Source organism: Mustela putorius, unplaced genomic scaffold, assembly GCF_011764305.1.
Source record: "Mustela putorius furo isolate JIRA1106 unplaced genomic scaffold, ASM1176430v1.1 tig00003898_pilon_pilon_pilon, whole genome shotgun sequence".
Taxonomy (NCBI): Eukaryota; Metazoa; Chordata; class Mammalia; order Carnivora; family Mustelidae; genus Mustela; species Mustela putorius.
Window position 1 is genome coordinate 33,184,722 of NW_025422047.1, and position 22,404 is coordinate 33,207,125.

The 22,404-nt window shown below is 35.8% G+C and overlaps 1 protein-coding gene and 1 long non-coding RNA gene across 3 annotated transcripts in view; one reads left to right on the plus strand and one right to left on the minus strand.

Annotated features, from left to right (window-relative positions):
• Nucleotides 1-22,404, minus strand: part of SLC25A21 (solute carrier family 25 member 21) — a 492,482-nt gene that overhangs the window by 242,301 nt on the left and 227,777 nt on the right. The gene's annotated exons all lie outside the window — the stretch shown is intronic.
• On the plus strand, nt 15,885-19,346 carry LOC123388283. The gene is made up of 3 exons (XR_006602825.1): nt 15,885-15,990; nt 16,682-16,812; nt 19,144-19,346. It is a non-coding gene; the product is annotated as an uncharacterized LOC123388283 (long non-coding RNA).

The following is a 22,404-nucleotide window of genomic DNA, read 5'->3' on the forward strand; positions in this document are numbered from 1 at the left end:
AAATATTCTTTGGTGTGGTTCTTACATAATATGGAATGTGGTACACTATTAGTTGAAGGCAGACTAAATTAAGGTAAAAATACATATTGAGAATTCTTAATTAAGAACTTAAAAATAAAGCAAATTCATGAGCACAGGATGCCTTTCCATTTATTTGTGTCTTCATTAATTCTTTTACTAATGTATTAAAGTTTTCAATGTGTAAGTCTAGTCCTAACTATTTTATTCTTTTGGTGCTACTGTAAATGGAATTAGTTTTAAAATTTTCTTTTCAGATAGTTCATTGTTACTGTGCAGAAATGCAACTGATTTTTGTATGTTGATTTTGTATCCTGTAGCCTTACAGAATTTGTTAGTTCTAACGGCTTTTTGGTGAAGTCTTTAGGGTTTGCCATGTATAAGATCATGTCAACTGCAAACACAGATAATTTTATTTTACCCTTTTAGATTTGGATGTCTTTTTTTTTTTTTCTTGCCTAACTGCTCTATTCAGGACTTCCAATACTATGTGGAATAGAAGTGGTAAGAATAAATGTCTTTTCTTGTTCCTGCTTTTGAAGAAAAGCTTTTGGTTTTTCACCACTGAATATGATGTTACCTGGGTAAGATTTGTCACATATGACCTGCATTATGTTAAGGGACATTCTCTGAATGTTTGCTCAGCATTTTTAACCAGAAAAGGTATTGAGTTTTGTCAAATGTTTTTATTGCATCTATTGAGATAACTGCATGATGTTTATTCTTCATCTTGTTAATGTGATATATCACAGGTACTGATTTGCATATATTGTAGCATTCATGCCTCCCAGGGATAAATCCTTCCTGATCATGGTAAATGATGCTTTTAATGTACTGTTGAATTTGGTTTGCTATTATTTTGTTGAAAAATTTGGCATCTCTGTTCATCAGGAATATTGGCGGACAGCTTTTGTTGTGGTTGTTATACCATCTTTGTCTGGCGTTGAACTAATGAAACAAATTAAAGAAGAAACAAATAAATGGAAAGAAATCCCATGTTCTATGAATTGAACACTCAATATTGTTAAAATGTCCATACTACTCAAAGCAATCTACAGATTCAATGCTATTATTATTCAATGTATAAATAAACCCATATATTTAATTTTGAACAAGGATGCAAAGAATACACAATGGAGAAAGGAGAGTCTCTATAATAAATGGTGTTTGGAAAACTGAATATCCAAGCACAAAAGAATTAAATGGAATATTTATCTTATATAATATACAAAAGTCAACTTGAAATGGATTAAGGAGTTAAATTCCTTTTAACTCCTTAAAGGAGTTAAAAATTCCTGGAAGTTAAAAGTTAAAGTTTTAGAAGTTAAACTTAGAGGAGTTAAAAATTCCTAGAAGAACAGTGGGAAAGCTTCATGACATTGTTCTTGGCAATGGTTTCATTGATATAACACCAAAAATACAAATAGCAAAAGCAAAACTAGGCAACCGGGATGACATCAAATTAAAAAGTTTCTGCACAGCAAAAGAAACCATCAACACAGTGATAAGGCAACCTAAGAATGGGAGAAAATGTTTGTAAACCACACATCTGGTAGGGGTTTAATTTCCAATATATATATATGGAAATTTACAATTCAATAGAAAAACAAACAAACAAAAACCTAACCAAACCAAGCCAAACAAAAAACCACAACCCAACTGAAAAATGACTAAAGGACTTTGGATAGACATTTCTCCAAAGAACACATAGAAATGGCCAATAGATATATAAAAAGGTGCTCAACATCACTAATTGTCAGGGTAAGGCAATTCAAATTAACAATCAGGTATCACCTCCTATTTGTTAGGATGGCTATTATCAAACCAAACCAAAACAAAACAAAAGGCAATTTGGGTGAGGCTGAGGAGAAACTGGATCTCTTGTGCACTGTTGGTAGGAATGCCTAATGATGTTGTAGCAGCTATGGAAAATAGTATAGAGGTTCCTCAAAACATTTTTAATATAATTACCATATGATCTACCAATCCCACTTAGGATTAGGCACCAAAAAAATTGAAATCAAGACATATTTTCACTCTCATATTCACTGTACCATTATTAAGAATAGCTAAAATATGAAAACAACCCAAATATCCATCAACAGACAAATGAGTAAAGAAAATGTGGGATATACAAACAATGGAATATTATTCAGGCTTAAAAAAGAAGGAAATCCTACCATTTGTTAGAACGTATGTGGACCTGGAAGACATTATGCTAAGTGAAATAAGTCAGTTACACAGAAGAACAAATATATATAAAATGGTCAAACTTACAGAAGCAGAAAATAGATTGGGGGATGCCAGGAGATGGGGGCAGAAGGAAATGGAGAGTTGTTCAATGGATATAAAGTTTCAGTTACGCTTGATAAATAAGTTCTACTAGAGATCTGTCATACAACATTGTACCTATATTTAGCAATGTGGTATTGCGCACTTAGCAATTTGATGAGTGTACATTTCATGTTAAGTGTTCTTACCACACACACATACACACACACACATAGGCAGAAGAACACAGGGAAAATTTTGGAGGTGTTTATCTTGATTGTAGTGAAAGTATCATGGATATATGCATATGTTCAAGCTCATCAAATTATATATATTAAATGTATACAGTTTTTTGTACATCAGTTAAAACTGAATATCATTATAAGAAATAAAAGATGTATAGTTAATGAAGTAATAAATACAGTAAAACAAAATAGTAAAAAACCCATTGTCCAAAAGAATGTAAGAATAGAGAAATAAGGAACAAAAAGTAGGACAGAGGAAAAAAAGGCAGAATAATAATTCTTAATCCAACCACATTAATACTTAGAGTAAATGTAAAAGATTTAAACTACTACATAGCAGAGATTATTTAATTAGATTTAATAAAAATGTAAGCCCCAATTATATGCTATCTAGTGGAAATCCACTCTAAATACAAAAACTCTGGTAGGCTAAAAGGACAAAAAAGACACACTGTGCAAACACTAATTATTTAAAAAAAAACAAACAAACAGAAAAGAGTATGTTACCAATAGACAATGTAGACTTCATTGAATAAGAAATATTATCAGAAAGATATTTTATAACGATAAAAGGACCAATTCATAAAAAAAGCCCCACAATAACCCTAAATGGGCATTCACCTAATAACAGAGATTAAAAATAAATGAATAGCAGATAAAAATAGACTCACAAATACATTTAATTGAAAATAGAAAATCAGCAAGTATACAGAAGAGTAGACCATCACCCACCAACCTGACTATACTGACATTTATAAAACCCTCCACTCAACAATGGCAGAATACATATTCTTTTAAGTATACATGAAACATTTACCAAAACAGACCATATCCTGGGCCACAAGATTAGTTTTAATAAATGCAATAAAATTGAAATCAGAGAAAGTATGTTCTCTAAGTATAATTGAATTAAATTAAAAAACAATAAATATTGGAAAATCCCTAATTATCTGGAAATTAAAGAACACAATTTAAAATAGCTCCTATCACAAAGAAGAAATCATAACAAAAATTAGAAAATATTTTAATCTGAACAATAATGATAATGCAGCCTATCAAAATTTGACCTTGGTTAGGGAACAATTTCTCAGCTAACACACAAAAAGCATTAAGGATATAAGAAAGAACCAGTGATTAATTTAAACAAAGACATTTGAGGGAGAGCAGAGGAAGAAAACCCTTGGAAGAGGAAGAAGAAAGATAAGTCAATAAAGGTAGGTGGGACATTAGGAGGGAACTTCTAAGAACCATCTAAGGATACAGATAGAGTGCATTTACCTTGAATTGCCAAATAAAACTAAGAGGTCCGGTAAAAGAGCAAGTAGACAGGGTAGGCAACAAAGATAATGAAACTCACTAAAATGAGTGTGTTAAAGAGCTCCAGGGTGAGGTCCAGCTCAGTGGGTTTGGAAGAGATCATTAGTTGGAACACTGATCCTATAGTAGTTCGGGTATTTACACTGGCACTTGCAGAAATATGTGGAAATACATTCTGATTCTTTGTATGCTGCCCATCCCTGCCCCAGCCAAAAGAATGAATGGTAAAAAACAAAACAAAACAAAACAAAAACAATCTTCTCTGCTTTCAACTAAATCTAAAGAGGGCATTTACATAGTGATTCTCTATCACTGAAAAGTTAGAATAACCAAGTCCTTGTAGAATACGTCTCACTCCTTCAATGTGGCACATTAGAAGTATTTCTAGGTTGTACTGATGCTGCTGATTAAAAAAAAAAAAAGTCAAATTACTGAATTAATGGAAATATATTTTAGACATTCGAACAAAACTGAACATTTTGAATAAATCTTTAGTTATTTCAATCCAGAGATAGTCTGAATCTGTTATCAGCTATTCTTTCTTCTAAGAGTCACATCTATGTTTGGTTAAAGACTAAAAGATGAATGGACAAAGGGGCTTCTCTCCTATTTTGTTTTCCAAGCAGACAAGGGTATCGACAGGTCTGCAACAAGGCTAGGCATTGCCCATGGGAGTCTACAGCAACAGCATGAAGGTGAAATTTTTGACTGTCCCTATTTTACTTAATATAGATTCTTTTCTCCTCCTCCTCCTCCTCCTCCTCCTCCTCCTCCTCCTCTTTTTTTTAAAGAGAGAAGGAGAGAGAGAGCATGATGGGGGGTGGCAGGAAGAGGCAGAGGGAGAGACAGAATTTTAAGCAGGCTCCACACCAGTGCAGAGTCCCATCATGGGGCTCCACCTCATGACCCCGAGATTGTGATCTGAGGTGAAATCAAGAGTCAGACTCTTAACCACTTACCCAGGTGACCCTTAATACAGATTCTCCTCCTACCTCTGTCTTCATGACCAGAAAATAGGCAACTCTATTAATAAAGAAAGTCAGTCCAGTATCTAATTGGCACAGTATGTAGTTTGTATGAGAAAACTTCATCTTTTTAAAGCAAATTCATGATATCCACAGTGCTCTCATCTAATCCAAGCATGGAGACAGCAACTGACGCTGACTGGAATCCAGCTTGTACATGTCCTCAAAAATATGAATAAGGAAGTATTGGCTCTGTGCTGTCTGTAATCACAGTACCCACAACTAATAGCCTTTGTAGTCGAGAATGAACAACTGATGGGGGAAAAAAAAATCTTCCTACTCCCTTTATTCTATGTCAAACAGCCTTCATTGGGTATTCTTGGTACCTAGCATATAACACGAGGCACTGGAAGCGAGGGCTGCCAAACAGTGATTTCTTAATACCTTGGAGGCCCAAAGGCATTACTGTTGACTTCCTAAGGTACCTAATCTTTCCCAGGGAGAGGTTTTCCCTCCTGATATACCAGCTGATGCCCTTATCTTTAAAACAACTAAGACTAATTCACAAGTCCTGGTAATAGTCATAACAGAAGATTTTATAATAGTCACGTGTGAAAAATAAACAGGTACTCCAACACTAATTTACTTAAGGAATAATGCCGGAAACATTAAACGTGAGAGTTTTGCTTTTAAATAAAATGTGGTTAATTTGATTACTATTTATTTTAGTTTTTGCCAGATTTCAATCAATTTTTATGGCAGGATTAAGCTTCGAAGTGGAGTGTTGTTTGTATGTATGTGTGTGAGTGTGTGTTTAAATAATGGAAGCACTTTTTCAACCTTTACCATGGTTAACTAATGGGAGGTTAGCGTTGTAGATTTCGGATCTGTGTTGATCCTCAGACGTATTTATCCAAAATGCGTGCACATTTAGGTCTGGGGTAGAATGACTAGGTATGTGTATTGCAGACTCTCATTAATTCATAACAGCTTAAATTGTGATTTTTATTTGGCATCCTACTGTGGAACCCAGTAGAGAATGCCGAAATGCTCAGCTAAACATTTTCAAATCCGTGACTCTCCATCTGGTTATTCAATCAGAAGAAAATCCCTGCAAAGAAAATCCTCTTCCTAAAGGCACCCCATTTCCTTGGCTAAGAATCATTCCGGAGAAATGTGAACAGTTTGCCTGGTTGTTCAAAAAGTTTATTTGCAGGAAAAACTAACACTATAAATATCAACAGCACAACAGCACTTAAAGGGAAGTAAAGAAAGAATTCCCTCCTTCTGCATAATGGCAGGCTTGTTAGAAATGGTTACACATGGAAAATGGAACTGTTGCACTTATTATTTTTATTATTATTATTTGAGAACTTATTATTATTTGAGAACTTCAAGTCACATAGAACAATCTCAAATAACTCTATTGACACAGAAGGAACAGCGACATTAATACTGTCATGTTCTAAAGGAAAAATTCAAAGTAATGGCAATTTAGTACCTAACATCTATGTCAGGCCTCCAAAAAGAAAAAAGAAAGAAAGAAAGAAAAAGAAACTAACTGAAAACAAAAATGTGCTCTAAACAAGAAAGCATCTATTGAGGTTCCTGGAAAAGAATAAACTACCTGCACGATGTCTGGGATTCAGCAGTCTGTAATAAACAGTTGTCAGATGAAGACTGGAATAGCCCACTCTTAGTTCATGGGACTTCTGTTCCCAACAAAAAGGTAGAGAATTAGCTTCCCACCTTAAGTAGTTTTTAACAGGGCCTTTTATGGATGTACTTTATTTGGGTTAATAATATTTTAAAGTGTTTTTCATTGCTTTAGTTCATTGGCTATCCCTGACTTGGAGAAGAATGGGAAACGTAAACATTGTAATTATTTTTTTCTTCTTAAAAAAAGTAAGTCTGTTTCCAATTAGAGAATATTGGATAAAAGAAGATTTCATGTGTATGATAATGAAAAAGTGATAGGAATTGTATGGGTTGGAAGTCACTGACTTGGCTATAATGTTAAATAGAATAAACATCATGTATATATGGGATGTTGGAAAACACTGGAAAATAAAAAATGTTTCTATAATTCTTTTATCATTAAGATATAGAAAAACTTGTCATTGAGAAACTCATCTTGATTCACTTAAAAGGAACTATAACACGAGGTTGTAATTAATATGGCTCTTCCACCATCAATTCTTTCTTCCTATATATGCGCAATCATTCCTCCTTCGAGAGCTGCAGTCTATTCTTTCATACTCTTGAATCTGGGCTGGTCTATGACTGCTTTGATCAATAGAACATGATACCTTTTGACTTCCAAGATTTGGTTGTAAGAAGACTTGTAACTTCCTGGTCTCTTGGAACATTCTCTCTGGCCGAAGCCAAGCACCATGTGAGAAGTCCAACTACTCTGAGAATGCCATGCTGTGAGGAAACCCAAGACAGCCATGTGAAGAGGCCTCTTGAGAGAGAAATGTTAACCAGTCATTATAGCCTGGCTCTAGACATGTGAGCTAAGAAATCTTCTGATGGCTCTAGCCTCAATTGCATTCAGCTGCCCTCCAAGTGAGACTTGTCTTGCCTAGACTATCAATCCCCAGAAAAAGGAGATATATTAATAAATGGCTGTTTAAAGCCACTAATTCTGGACACCAAACAAAACCAGTATTTGTGAAATTTCAAAATAATATTTAACATTCTTCTATTACTGAATGTTTTGAAACCTGGTGAGCTTTTAGAATAAAATAAGGTAGGAACCTAATGTTCACTATTCCACAAGTTGCTAAAATTAGAAAACTAAGAGTCACATTAAACTCTCCCTTTTCATTCAGTCCCCTCATCTAACCAATCCTCAAATTCTCTATAGTCCACCTTCCTAACATTGCTTGATTCTATCCACACCTCCTCATCCACATTGCCACTGCCTTGTATCAGATTTGAACTTTTTTTTTTTTAGGATTTTATTTATTTGTCAGAGAGAGAGAGCACAAGCAGGGGGGAACGGCAGGCAGAGGGAGAAGCAAGCTCTTGCTAAGCAAGGAGCCCAATGCAGGACTCGATCCCAGGACCCTGGGATCATGACCTGAGCCAAAAGCAGACGCTTAACCCACTGAGCCACCCAGCTTCTTGTTTAAATTACACAACTGGTATTCCTCCCTCAGACCATCTAAACCTTGAAATCATCATTCTATCATCGGTAACCCAACCCTATATTTGTCCTGCACACCACCACCATAATGACATTTTCACACCAAACTCAAGCCTCTCATCTTTCTCCCTAAAATCCTTCAATGGCCCTCAATAACTGTTACAATGAAGTTTAACCTCCTCAGTCTAACACATGAGGGCCTTCATGATCAAGCATCCTCCTACTTCTCAAGTTTCATCCCCATTTTTCAAAATTAATCTAAAAAAAAAAAAATCACCTCTTCCAGGAAAATTTCTCTGAACTGGTCCATCTAATTTTGACACCTCTTCTTTGGGTTCCAGTGTACTCATCTGCTTTTCTACTTGTTAGTTCAGTGAACCTTGAGTTACTTTCTTGCTCTTCCTATTTAAAGTAAGGGAAGGTAGGGGCACCTGGGTGGCTCAGTTGGTTAAGAGTCCAACTCTTGATTTCAGCCCAAGTCATGATCTCTGGGTGGTGAGATGGAGTCTCCTCATCAGGCTGGCGCTCTTGCTAAATAAATAAATAAATAATTTTTTAAAAAGTAAGGGAGGCTAATATTAGGTCCTCAATAAATATTCCTTTAAAGAATAAATGGATTATTGAAAGACATGATATTCTCAATTATGCAATGAAAAAATCATAAATAACACTTTTAATTGTGAGTAAGAAATTGTTTTTCTGAGGAGGGACATGTAATTCAAATTAAAGTCAAATGCGACCACTTCTCAGAAGCGGTCCCCTTAGCAAGGATGAGATAGCTTGCTAGGTGGAGCGGAGAGCAAGGGTGTCCTTGCATAAGGAAGAGCCCTCCCAAAAGTGTAGAGGTGAGAGAGAAACAGAGAGTGCAGGAAGCATAAATAGATCAGAACAGCAAATGCTTCGTATTCCGAAGAGCAAAATGTGAGGTTGGTATGATGGGCAGAAGCCAGAAGATGGGAGGCTCTGAGAAGGATATACTTTATTGTGTAGGCAATGGGGAGCCATTAAAAGATTTTAAGCAGAAGAGAAACATTGGGGTTACATTTTAGAAAGCAGAAGTATGGAAAATTGATTAAAGGAGGGACAGAAAGCAGAGAGGAGCCCTCAGGAGTCTAATTCAGTAATTTAGGTAAATACAAAAGACATGGTATTAGAAATGACAGGATTTGTTAACTGACTGGCTATAAGGGATGGGCAACTAAAATGCCTCTCAGAATTTTACTCTGAGTCCTTTTGTGGATGGTAATGCCAAATTAAAATAAAGTTAAATTAATTTCCAAGAATTTCTGAGACTTTAATCATGCATTTTGAGCTAATTAGAAACATTTTGTAATACAAGGGGCATCATTTCATGATGATGAAATGAAAAATTTCATGTTTTCAAAGAGATGATTCTGACACTGGTGTCCATTTGCCATTAAATAATCATGAAATTTGATTTTGGTGGTTATGCCATGAATTCTCCACGGGATCCCAAAGAATCATTTAAACTTTCTATGCTTTGGTCTTACAAATTCTTCCATACAAATAAAAAATATGTGCCTCCTAGATAATTCAATGAAGCAATTTAGAAGTCAATTTGCCTGTGTGGCAATTTCTGTTTCCTAAAGGTAAAATGAAATACGATCTTAATTTCTTCCTCTGTTAAATAATTTTTTTAAAGCAGAAGGTTTAAATGATTTCAAATGGCCCTTTCAGCTCTAAAGATCAATAGCTCCATAAGTCAGAACACTTGGTTGGAGCTACACTCAACCAAGATCAGTGGTTGATCCTCAACAAGAACCAAGGGATTTATGGTGGAGGTAGGTTGTCCTATTTAAGCACTTCCTGCTGAGTGAAGTAGTACTTCCTTTTATTTGTCTTAATAGTCCTCTGTTCTTTATTGTGCTACTTTTTAATGAGGTGTTTTCATTTGTTTAACAAATATTTATTGAGTGCCTACTATGTGCCAGGTACCACATTAGGTGCTGGAGGAAAAAAAAGAAATAAAATGAGACATGCTTCCTTTTGTTGCATTTTTTAAAAACTGTAAACCATATTCAAGCCAAAATACATCATCTTATAAAGTAATATTTATCATGTACATGATCCTGCTCTAGGAACCATGCCAGGCTATCCCATTAAACTTGATGGGCCTGAGAATAGTAAAACTATACTCTGTATAATGTATTTATAGTATATAGCAAGGCAACAAGGTCCCCGGAGAAGGGGAGGCAGGAAAACTGAAAAATCATCATGAGTGTACTTGGAACTCACAGAACATTCATAAGCTCCCTGACTACTTTGTGACTCCATTTCTTTACCCATAAAATGGAGATAATAAGGCCTACTTCTAATATTCCTCATAGGATATTATAAGGATTATATCAGTAAAAGCACATGAAATACTCTGAGCTTAAAAAAAAGCACTAAATAAATATTAGCTATTGTTGTTTGGTAGCATTACATAAAATCACGTTAAAGTCAAAAGCCTAGTGTAGCTATTCTAATGGAAATTTAAATCCCAAGATGAAAGCAGCAGGAGTTGAATAACTAAAACCAGGATACACCCCTAATTAGCTCTAATTAGAACTAAAATTAAAACTGGAATTAGCTGCATGACTGAGCAATGGTTTCTCATACAGGACAACTTAGAACATTATCTAGTTTGTGCCTATAAAGTTAGGAAGGTGAACAAGAGCCCCACCTGGGTTGACCACTCTTGGATTCCAAAAAACGAGCCTTCATCTGGTTTATAGCTTTGGGGAGAAACTCCTAATTGGTGGGAATCATGCCTTCTTTGAGGGTTCTATTGCCAACTCTCTAGTGCCAAGGCAGGGATATTTCCAATACCAGGATATTTGATGCACGTCAGCCTCAACAGCAGAGGTTAATCAAGATTAATCTCAAGGGTTAATCCTGAGAGGTCAGCTGTAATGAAATCCCTTTGTGTCTTTTTAAAACATTTTTTATTTATTTTTAGATAAAGGGGGAGGGGATGGCGAGGGGGAGAGGGAGAGAATCTTTAGCAGGCTTCGTGCCCAGCTCAGAGTCCAAAGCAGGGCTCAATCTTACCACCCCAAGATCACAACCTCAGCTGAAATCAAGAGTCAGATGCTTAACCGACTGAGCACCCAGGCGCCCCCAAATCCCTTTGTCTCTTCTCAAAAACTCTGCATAGGTTTTTATCCAGTGTTCTGTTACAAAATATCCAGATTTTTAAATTATATTTATTTTTATATATTTTACTTTTATTATTGAAGAAAATTCCTCACGAAATGTTCTTGCTAAGATACTCAAAGTTAAAGCAGATACTATCACCAAACAGAGAAACTAAACAAATAAAACCCCCACCTGCCCCCACATTAAAACTATATCTAAGCTCAGCAAGAAGAATCAGGAAGCTGTTCAGTCCCTTCCCCTAGGTCCCAGGATGGAAATCTTCCTGATTAGGGAACTAACAGACAGCAATATCTTGGTATTGCTTTCTCTTTCAGAGTCAGCACTGTAGATAAGAGGATCAAGGAAAACAGAGTGAGGTTTCCTTTTTCTTTTCACCTTTTTCATGACAATTCTTTTGGTTACCAAAAGAGGGAATGAATGGAGGGTGGGTGCAGAGATTTTTGGATCCAATAATCTACTACCAGAAGGTTCTCTGATGCTAAGCATAGCTGAAAGTTGAAAGCAAGCCTTCAGGAACCACTTTTAACTACAAGCCAGTGTTCAGGGAGAATGGATAAAGGGAAAAGATTCGTTAGAAAAGTAACAAACTTTAACTAGATTTTTAATTTCCAAAATAGTGTTTTAAAAATCCATATGTGGTTAAACCCAAATTGTTTTAAAAAGAGGCTTATTTGGATAACAAGTGGAAATTACATTATTATTAATCTTTTAGGACTGGACTAGAGAACTGTTCTCTGACTCTCAGGCAAAGCAAATACTTTTTTACTATTGATTATAATCCAGGAGACCTCACATACTTTTGTTGAAAGGTGAATAAAGCTCTTTAGGCAGGTGAATCTCTCTATAATTAAAGTATCTAAGCAAAAGTAAGCCCACAAATTCTAGTAAGTTATACAACTTTCTGAACAATACCTTCCAGTGTCTTAAAATTCTTAAGACTCAAATTCGTCCTTATACCAAATCTGTATCTATTTTGTCTTGGGAGATAAAAAAAACTTAAAAGTATGTCATCCCTTGGGAATTAACTCTTCATTTATATTAAAGCTATAAATCACCAACCACCAACCACTGACTGAAATTAATGATCCTAGTTCCTATGCCATTTCCACTTAACTTCTAATTCTCCCAGACTCACAGGGTAAAAAGAAGGTGGCAGAACTCTCTGCTTTTAGTTTATAAAATATACTTGTTAAAATCCTCACTCCGCTCTCTAATTAGATTTTACACACACACACACACACACACACACACACACACCCCTCAGCTGAGATTTTGAAATTTTTCATAAGCTTAGTTCTTCTATTTCCAACACTTTGTTTAAGATACATTTTTTTAAAGATTTTATTTATTTATTTATTTGAGAGAGAGAGAAAGAGAGAGCATGAGAAGGGGGAGGGACAGAGGGAGAAGCAGACTCCCTGCTGAGCAGGGAGTCCGATGCGGGATTCGAACTTGAGACTCCAGGATCATAACCCGATCTGAAGGCAGTCGCTTAACCAACTGAGCCACCCAGGCACCCATCAAGATACATTTATTAAGATTTGTTAAGCACCTATTATGCTTTCTATAAACTATTTCCATTTTAGTAGCCTGTGTTTTCATTTTTTTTTTTATGACTTTCATTCCACAAAATACTTCAAACAGCCTTCCCAGCACTACCCCTGCAAAAGCAAAAAAGTGAGAAAACAAGCAAGCAAGCCAGACCTAGCAGCTGAAACCTGGTGGTTCCTCATTTTTCTCCTGAGGGCTGTCAGCAGGATTCTCAGTAATTCTATCAGTATATTTTAAGTGGGGAAGATAATTTAAGAGATTCCAGAATGCTCTCAATCCAGTCTTAATTCCTTCTTTTACCACTGCCACCTCCAAATGTCTATCCAGGATCCTAAACCCTTGAGCTGCTGTAGATTTTCTAACTGCCCGTACAATATCCAGAACACTGTTCTGGTTAAGCCTTATAATGTTTCAGAGGAATCTCCTAACAGGATAATTCTGAGTCATAATTAAATTTCTCTATCCCTTACATCTTTCTATTTCAACTTATTCTGGTATGGAGCAAGCTGTGGCCAGGCAGGAGACTGACTCATAGCTTGACTTGAGAGGTCTCCCTGTTCGGCAATCCTGACTCGAATATGGTAACCACTTTGGAGGGGGTTCTCTTGCCTGGACTACGTGAAAGGTAATGCTATATTGCACACTCTAATTCTCTTTCTAGGTTAGTTCTGAGAACTACATTATTTTTTAGGAGTAAACAGGTTCATATGGGAGCAACTGAATATCTACATTCGCCATGATGTTTTAGTGGATAGATCCAAATTATTTCATTGTTGTTGTTTAATATATGACTTATTAGGGACGTCTGGGTGGCTCAGCTGGTTAAGTGGCTGCCTTCGGTCATAATCCCAGTGTCCTCGGATGGAGTCCCGCATCGGGCTCTTTGCTCAGCAGGGAGCCTGCTTCTCTCTCTGCCTCTGCCTACCCCTCTGTCTGCTTGTGCTCACTCTTGCTCCTCTCTCTCTCTCTGACAAAAAAAAAAAAAATATATATATATATATATATATATATACACATATGACTTATTAGATGGTTTAAGTTTTCCTCACTGACATCTCGTTGAATATACCAGGCTGTAGCATATTTGAAACAGTATAAAACACTTTGCAAATCTAGCAAAGACACCTGGGGAGCAGGGAACCCTCCAGCACTCTCATGGTAAATGTCTTTAATATCTAATTCGGAGATTTTGGCAAAAAACAAAAAACCCAAACCAAACAAACAAACAGACAAAACCCCCCCAAACAACCAAAAACCAAACCAAAACCACCACAACAAAAAACCAAGTAGGTATGGTTACAGATTTTTCATCTTCTCAATTTTAAATTTTGGAATGTCTGTAAAATAACATCATCTTAAATTTTCTTTTAAAAGACACATGTATTTGGATACTCAAGGGCTACCTTATAGAATCGTAAAAATTTAAAGAGTAGAAATTCTGCAGGGTTTCCATGTCAAGAAGAAACAATTGGTTTCTAAATAATGGGATTGTCACTCCAGGGTAAGTCATTTCACATTTCCTTCAGCTACTGGTTCTGGGTTTTTATCTAAGAGTACTATCAGTTTTGCAAACCACAGGCCTACAATCACAGACATTGAGAAAACCCCAACAGAGAAAATCAATCCTAGTCAGGCTAAAGAAACTCACATCTGCATTTCTTCCAAGCTGAATCACAAACAGTCCACACCCATCAAGATCCCTCTTCAAATAATTTCTTCATTTACCTGTGTGGCACTTCCTGAACAGAAGGAATGGGCTTGACTGGATGAGCTATTATCTCATTAGGATTTCTGAAGGACCCAAACAGACTGGAATGCTTTTCATGAGCCCCTCTCCACCCCCCTCCCCCTCCCTCATCCCTACTCCATTTCCCAGACCCGGCCACCTTTTGTACTGTTTGCCTTTTCTCAGTTTCTGTGTTGCTCAAGGCACATAGATAAGCCCTTTAAATGATTAGCACCACTCTGCATTAGCCTTCAAAGCCACTGACAATTTTTCCATGTTTGGTAATTGATTCGTGATAGAAGTGTTGACAACGTAGAGTGATAACTAAATCAGAGAGCAGAACTTAGAATAAATGGAAATCACCCCAAAGTTCTCTGGGAACATTTTCCTAAGGATTTCACCCATAGATCTGGTTCAGAGCATAGGTGATTTGTAAGACTAGACCTATTTTCATTGTTCTTTAACCCAAAGGAATACCAAGAATAGTTATATAGGTATACATACCAGTTTTCTTGTTTGTTTAATTTCAATATGATAGTTTTGAAACAAATTTTATTTTTTTTCTACTTTTTCCTTTTAGATTATCCAAAAGAAAATCATATAATCTCTCAATTTGATAGGCTAGAAGAATTACAAACTTTGATTTTCACTTAGGCTCCTAATATATACTTATGCAGGGGGAGACCAGAGCCTAACGTTTTTCTCTCCGTCCTGCCGTATTCATGCTTCTTGAGGTTCATTTATAATAATGTAACTGGAGGTACAAGGACACTGCCAGAACTCTTCATATTGTACAACAAGGACAGATAGATATGACATTTCAGATCAAGAGACAAAAGAAAAAATAAAGCAAGAGGGTTCGCTAAATATTTGTTTCTGTTCAAAGCATTGCTAAGTTTCCTCTTGCCGATTGATTGCCTGAACAACAGTCCTGTAGCTGCACTGTAGAAACTTCCACCCAGTTATACCGGAATGATGCTGGAGGCACACTGTTCTATATTGTCTTGGGCGCCCAGAAGGAATAATGCCAATGAAAAGTCCCCAGAGGTACTGTACCCACTTGGGTCACTTTGGAGTGGACAGGAGTTCCCTGACTGACCTTTTTTTTTTTCCTTTCCAACTGTGACTGCAGTTAAGAATGCAGGCACAAATAAAGCAAAAGGATAAACAAAAATACATTTGCTTGCCAACACTAAAAAAAACAATGACTGGAACAGACTTGTTGGGGCAGTGGAGTGGAGACTGATACTGGTGTCCCTTGGACATGGGCTGCCCACTGGAATCGCAGTGTGTAAATGTTCAAGAACAGAACTCAGTCATCCAATTCTTTCTACATCTTCTTAGTATTTGGCACTACTCAGGATGAAGGAAATACAGTGGTGGAGAATAGAACAGAAAGGAAACTATGTCAACATAATTTTGGATCATGAAGGAAACAGCGAAAATGACAGGATAGAGTAACAGGGCAGAGAGAGGACAGCCCATTATAGACAAGGTACTCTATCAAATGGAAAAAGTACTGGTTGTGCAAGGAACCAGCAGAGCCATCCAGGCACAGGGCACCACAAACGGAAAGGCCATGAGGTAAGAAAGAATAGAGAATGCTCAAAAACAAAACTCATGGCACAGAGGAAAGGGTTTCTTTGTTGTTGTTTTGATGACTGAGTTTCTAATGGATAGCTGAGAAATAAAGAAACAAAAGTATAATGATGTACTATACAGTGGCTAACTGAACGTAAGAAAAAAAAAAGAAACAAAAGTATATAATAAGAAAGTACAGGTTCACTAAATATATTTGATTTTATTTGATTTTTTTAAAAGATTTTTATTTATTTGACAGACGGAGATCACAAGTAGGCAGAGAAGCAGGCAGAGAGAGAGGAGGAAGCAGGCTCCCTGCTGAGCAGAGAGCCCGATGCGGGGCTGGATCCCAGGACCCCGGGGTCATGACCTGAGCCGAAGGCAGAGGCTTTAAACACACTGAGCCACCCAGGCGCCCCTAAATATATTTGATTTTAAAAACCACCTATTATTTCAGACATCTTCTGGAAAGAACACATTATTATTATTACTATTGTTATTGTTATTATTTTGGTGAGGACTCAATATAAGGTTTGGCTTGTTTTTCCCTTGAGTGCTCAGGAAAATGTATGATGAGGTCTACATTGTTATTCTTGATTTAGATTATTTCCTCAGACATCCCTATTGAAAGCATGTTCTTAGCTACATACCCACTTACCCACTATGGCACCCTTTCTTCCTTCATTTTTCTTAGAGAGGCCTTCTCCCAGGGACACCTAGACGATTAAAATTGACCCACGGATGCCAACAAACCAAGTCCCTGTGGCCCAGGCTGGATGGCGCACAGGTCTCTGACCAAGTCTCCCGACCTAGGACTCTCATTAGGTGGGTTTACTTGATGCCAGACACTCTTCCCAAGGGAAAGATCACTGTGGGTTGGGATGCAGCATTGTTGGAGACTGTCCAGCTCTGGACAGCATTAGAGGGGCAGCGGGATGAGGATTCTTTTTATCTCTGTGTCACCCTCTACTCAGCCTGCAGCCCACTAAGCCTTCGTCTATACATGGAATCAAATAGGCTTTCATCTGCTTGATTTTTTCCAATACATAATAACAAACGATTGCCAAACAATCAACTGGATCACTGCTCAGGTGATTCAACTTGATCGCCAAGATCACATCTGGTTATTCTACTCATTGTAATGACCAAACAGGATCAACCCTGAAAAAAATTTTGGTTCCTTAGCAATCAGTTAATCTCATAAACTTCTAAACAAAAACCTGATGAAAAACAGTCAAGCTGGGATGTGTCTATTCAGTATGGCTTATATGATGAATAGAACACAAATTTATAAAACATACATCAGAAATCTATTTTTCTCATTGCACTGTTGAAGTAGAACCACCTGTAATATATACACATTTAAGTTTCTTGTGCTTTAGATAATAGTTATTTGCTACTTTCAGTTTATGTTTCTAAAAAGTTTTATGTAAACCAAAATTTTACAAGTCTAATCAGATTTAAATACATTAACAGAATTTACTATTTAAAGTATCAATCAGTAATCAATGAAATACTCTCAAACACATCTTTCATGTAGAGCTGGAATTTCATACAACAGATTTTTGCTTCAAGTGAGGTTTCATTGCAAAATTCTGTGTTTCCTGGATAATTTGTAACAATTTTTAGTAAACCTAAATTTGTGGTCAGACTCACTTATGGAAAAACACAAGAAAGCAATGTTTCTTTATTTAAAAGAAAAGAGGGGGACATCTTGTTCTTTTTTTTAATCCAGTAAGTTGGAACCAGAGGGGGAAAATGTAAATAGTTCTTTTTCATGCATATTTCCTTTCATGAGGGGTTTGACTGCAATGTGACTGAAAAGAATATATTCAGAAGCACTGCTTGTTAGGACAGCATTTCTGTCAAAGGGCTCTGTCAGGTATATACAACTTATCTCTCTCTTTCTCATACCCATACTTTTCTTGTTGTCCCTAAATCTTTTTGACCTAGTCCCTCTAGGTTACCTGGAGGTCTGTCAAGTCTCCCAAACCCCCGCTAGCTCGTCTTTCTCACACCTTCTTCCTAACAATCTGCCTCTTACTGTCCTGTGTGAAGAAAAAGCCTTCTTTAAAAAAGTGTATTTTATATTAAAAAAGATCAATGAATTACTTTAAAAGCTTTCAATATTTATAAATATATATAAACAAGTTATATATATACAGTTCTACTTGTGTTTTATTAATCTCACAAAAGGGGAAAAAATGAATTCAAAAGACACGGGAAAAACTTTGAATAGGTACCATTAGCAACACTTAAGGAACAAAATCTTCAGTGAATGAGGAGAAAACATGGACAACTTTGCCCCTAATGTGAACTGCAAGAAATAAGGAAGTCTGATTATTTTGCATTTCTTTTTTACATGCAGGGTCCTTTCTCACTTGAGACTTTCCTAAAACAGATCTGTGCCTCCCTTAGCTCTTTACTGTGTACTCAAGTTGACTTTAAAAATCACCTTAGCTATGTACACATCTACTTTCCCACATAGAGAAAGAAAATTTAACAAGAAATTTTAAAATGTGTACTCTAAACTGTTTATTGCAAAAGTTTCATAATTACGCTTAAATTCAGTCAACTTCCAACACTCTCAGAAGTACCTTTGAATGAATATATTAAAACGGTTGTTTTCCCACACAGCTAAGCTAGTGCGGAGTTGAAAAAGAAAAATATATTTGAAACCACTGACATTTTTTTCATTCGGTTTCTTCCAAATTTGAAGGAATGAAACTACATTGATTTTAGCTTTGTAGTCAAATTTTCTCTAGATTGAAAAAAGAAATTTATTAATCTGAGTGCTATATTGGGATTTTTTAAAAATCAGTTGAGTTATAACCCAAAACCCCTAAGGAGTTTATAGTGGAAACAACAGCATTTTAACTATAAGCGCACGACTAGTGTCCTTTTACCGACGCCTAAATCAAACACAGAAAAAAGTGATGTGTTGCCAGGACATCCAGGGCATTTTCCTTCAATTGCCATATATAGTTAATAGCCTGATCTTTATTTATTTATTTTTTTTAAAGAAAATAAGTTTCAAACTTGTAAGCAACTCAATCACATAATATCTTCCCATGCAACATATCAGAAACAATGAATTTAATCATTCTGTGGTCTGGGTTGAATTCAATGCTGAAATCTTTTTATTGAACTTCACAGCAACAAAGAATTTCAAACTTACAGATGACCATCTTTGAAGTTGGATAGAAGCCTGACCATACTGTGATTGTCTGATACTGAAAATGGACAAAGTACAGAATACAGTATTCCAACCAGGATTTGGGCTGATCTGAGAAACTCGAGAGAAGTACTGTGAAGGAATTACAGATACAGAATGACTGGATAGGTCATTTGATCTTGCTTCTGAGACTGAACTTAAAAACCTCTGTTTCAGATTAAACAGCACTTCATTGCTTTCCTTTTTCTTTTTTTCTTAACACGAAAATACTTCTGCAGATTAAAAGGGTGGAAATAATAGAGTTCTGCAGTGTGTATGGTATCTACGTAGGTCCCTAAAGTTACTAAAATTTGAATACTCCATGCTTTGCTCAAAATATTGACACTAAGTAGCATCACACCAAATTCTGGGAGCACACAGTGATCTTTTTGATCATGTGTGTGGTCAGTAAGAACAGTGATCCTACCCAATAACAGGCCATAAAACAGAGGAAAGAAATTGTCTCACATTTTTAGAAATCAAGTTTTCCCATTAGCCTAAACATACAGTTTAAACAGTCCAACATTTTATGGCTTTCATCATTTTCAAACATGCTGCACAAAATTGTACAGAGAATGTTCTGACTATATATTGACATTTAAAATAATAGGAACCAACAGCAACAACAATACTGACTGTAGCTTAAACTTACATTAAGATAACTATATCACATAAATTTGAAATTCATAGAATTTTGGTATAAATATTGAATCATTCAGTTCCCACCATTTAAATAAACACTCTCACCACATTAATATGCATTTTGCTGGTATTTTTGAGGTAGAGGGTCTGTGGTATATGTTGAGCTATAGCATGTAATATTTTTATTACATTTTCTTATACAGTTTAGGATTTATAAAATTAAACATAACAGAAAATAATTTTACATGCTATCCTTTATTAGTATTTAAAATATTAACTGCTAATTATTTAAAAAATTAAGTTTTATTTTAAGAAATAAATTGAAAAATGAAAACCTTAAGAGTAGGTAAGCACTGAATACTTAAATGCATAACTTCTGGGAACTGTGAAACAAAAAGAATGCTATAGCTGGCAGAAGTGCAAATATGGTAGAATTATCTTCATTTTGAAATGTACAAGTATTTTCAAATAAAGTTTAAACATAATTAGATGAGGCAAAACAAATGATACATCAAATTACACTTACAACACTGAATGAGAACTAACTGTATCAGTTGAAAAATTAATTCCTGAATAACAAAACTGGTAAAAATCTAAAATTTTGTTCTTATTTTTTTAGATATATACCACTTCACTCTAAATTTATTTATATTATTTTGGAGGTTACTCATTTTTTTTTACAATTAATATTTGCTTATAAGCAAAAGTTTGGACTACATATTAAAGATCTTGCTTTCAGAAGGACTTAAATATATCGTACCTTGAATAGTTTTTGAGACGGAAATTCCTAGCCTTAGAAAGCCTGTCTAATGAGAATATTTTTGGTTCAATTTAGTCAAAATTACCAAACCAAATCAACCAACCAAACAAAAATACACCATACATGCAAAGTCCACGTTATTGAGGCTGGAGAACTAACTGGCTGAACTAACTCTCCAGAAATAAGCACAAACAAGGAGCAGAGCTGTGCTGGCACCTAGTGGAGAAGGAGGTAGAAGAGTCCTTTACCTTGGTCTCAGAGACATGTTGGGGGAAAAAAAAACCAAAACACATTTTAATTATTTTTAATCTATGCTTTGTATCACATACATCTGAAAATAAGATCAATGCAAAGTATCTTGGGTAATTCATCCTAAGTACACAACCAAATGCTATGATTTTCATTTCCTGCAAGGCCGAAAAGAAAATGTGGAGAGATGGGGGTGGTAGAGAAGAACCAGGCCAGCTGTGGTGAAAAATAGAACATAGTAAAGACAAGGATTGTGCAATTTTCTTCTCCCTTGATATGTTCTGCCAAACCTGGTCACAGTAGTCTATTCTCCGTCAAGCAAAGAATCTTTGTGAAATCAAGTGACGGGCTATTTGTTAAGTTATGTCTGTATTTGGGATATAAATCACAAACACAACTCACACGTACCTCTTAACATCAATTTTGGAATTTTCGAATGTCGATATTATACACAGAGGTATGGTGGCTTTTTCTGCATTGTATTTTTCAGAATTAGGGCAAATTTAAATTTGAGCCTTGCCTCCCTTCCTTACCTTTTGGGACTGGGGAAAGGTATGGTTCTGGTGGAGAGCGTCTACCTTAGAAGGAATGAGTCCCCCATTCAAAGTGGTCAAGTAAAGGCAGAATTATTACTACTCGTCACCAGAAAGAGTCATTCATCACTTAGGTTCCCCAAGTTACTTCTATGTTCCCTTCCAATTGTGAAATTCTATGATTTCCTAAATAATTTTCTACATTGGGAAACGGACTTTGGTCCACTATCCCTCTAAGTGTTACAAAGACTGTATCTACACCTTTATTTCTTGGTATTCCTGGAATGATTAGTAATTTTTTTTATGATGGAGACACAGAAGGGTCAAATCATACCAAGGTCAAACCAACACTTATCTTGTGATGTTAGAGTCAAATTTTCCATAACTGAATACTGAAATGGTTTACTAAAATACAAGTATACTCCATTATTTACTCTAGAACCGCTTTCCCTGATTAAGCATCTGCACTGTTTTCAATAGCAGGTTTAATTTTTAAAAATATATTTATTTATTTATTTATTTATTTATTTATTTATTTGGAAGAGACACAGACAGTGAGGGGGAGCAGGAGCAGGGAGGAGAGAGAGCAGGGCTTAATTCCAGGACCCTGAGATCATGACCTGAGCCAAAGGCAGATGCTTACTGACTAAGCCACCCAGGAGCCCTGCAAGTTTAATTTTTAAGTACTTCATGATGAAAGATGTTCATATATACATTCTTGTCTATTAATAAGCTTTTTCTTATCTTTAATCATGGAGCATAACCTGATTTCATCCTATTACATGAATTTGATATTTTATACCTAATCATGTGCCTAATGCTTATCCTATTTACTTTACTGTTGCTCAACTTTAAAAACAATTATTTTATCTAATATAATTTGGTTTGTTTCATTTTGTATTTTAGACTTCTAGAAATCTATGTCAGAGTACATGAATGAACTTTTCCAAAGTATCACCCTGTTGGAAGGTTATTTCTGTCCGTCAAGTTTCCTGCTTTGCTGCATATACAACAAGCTC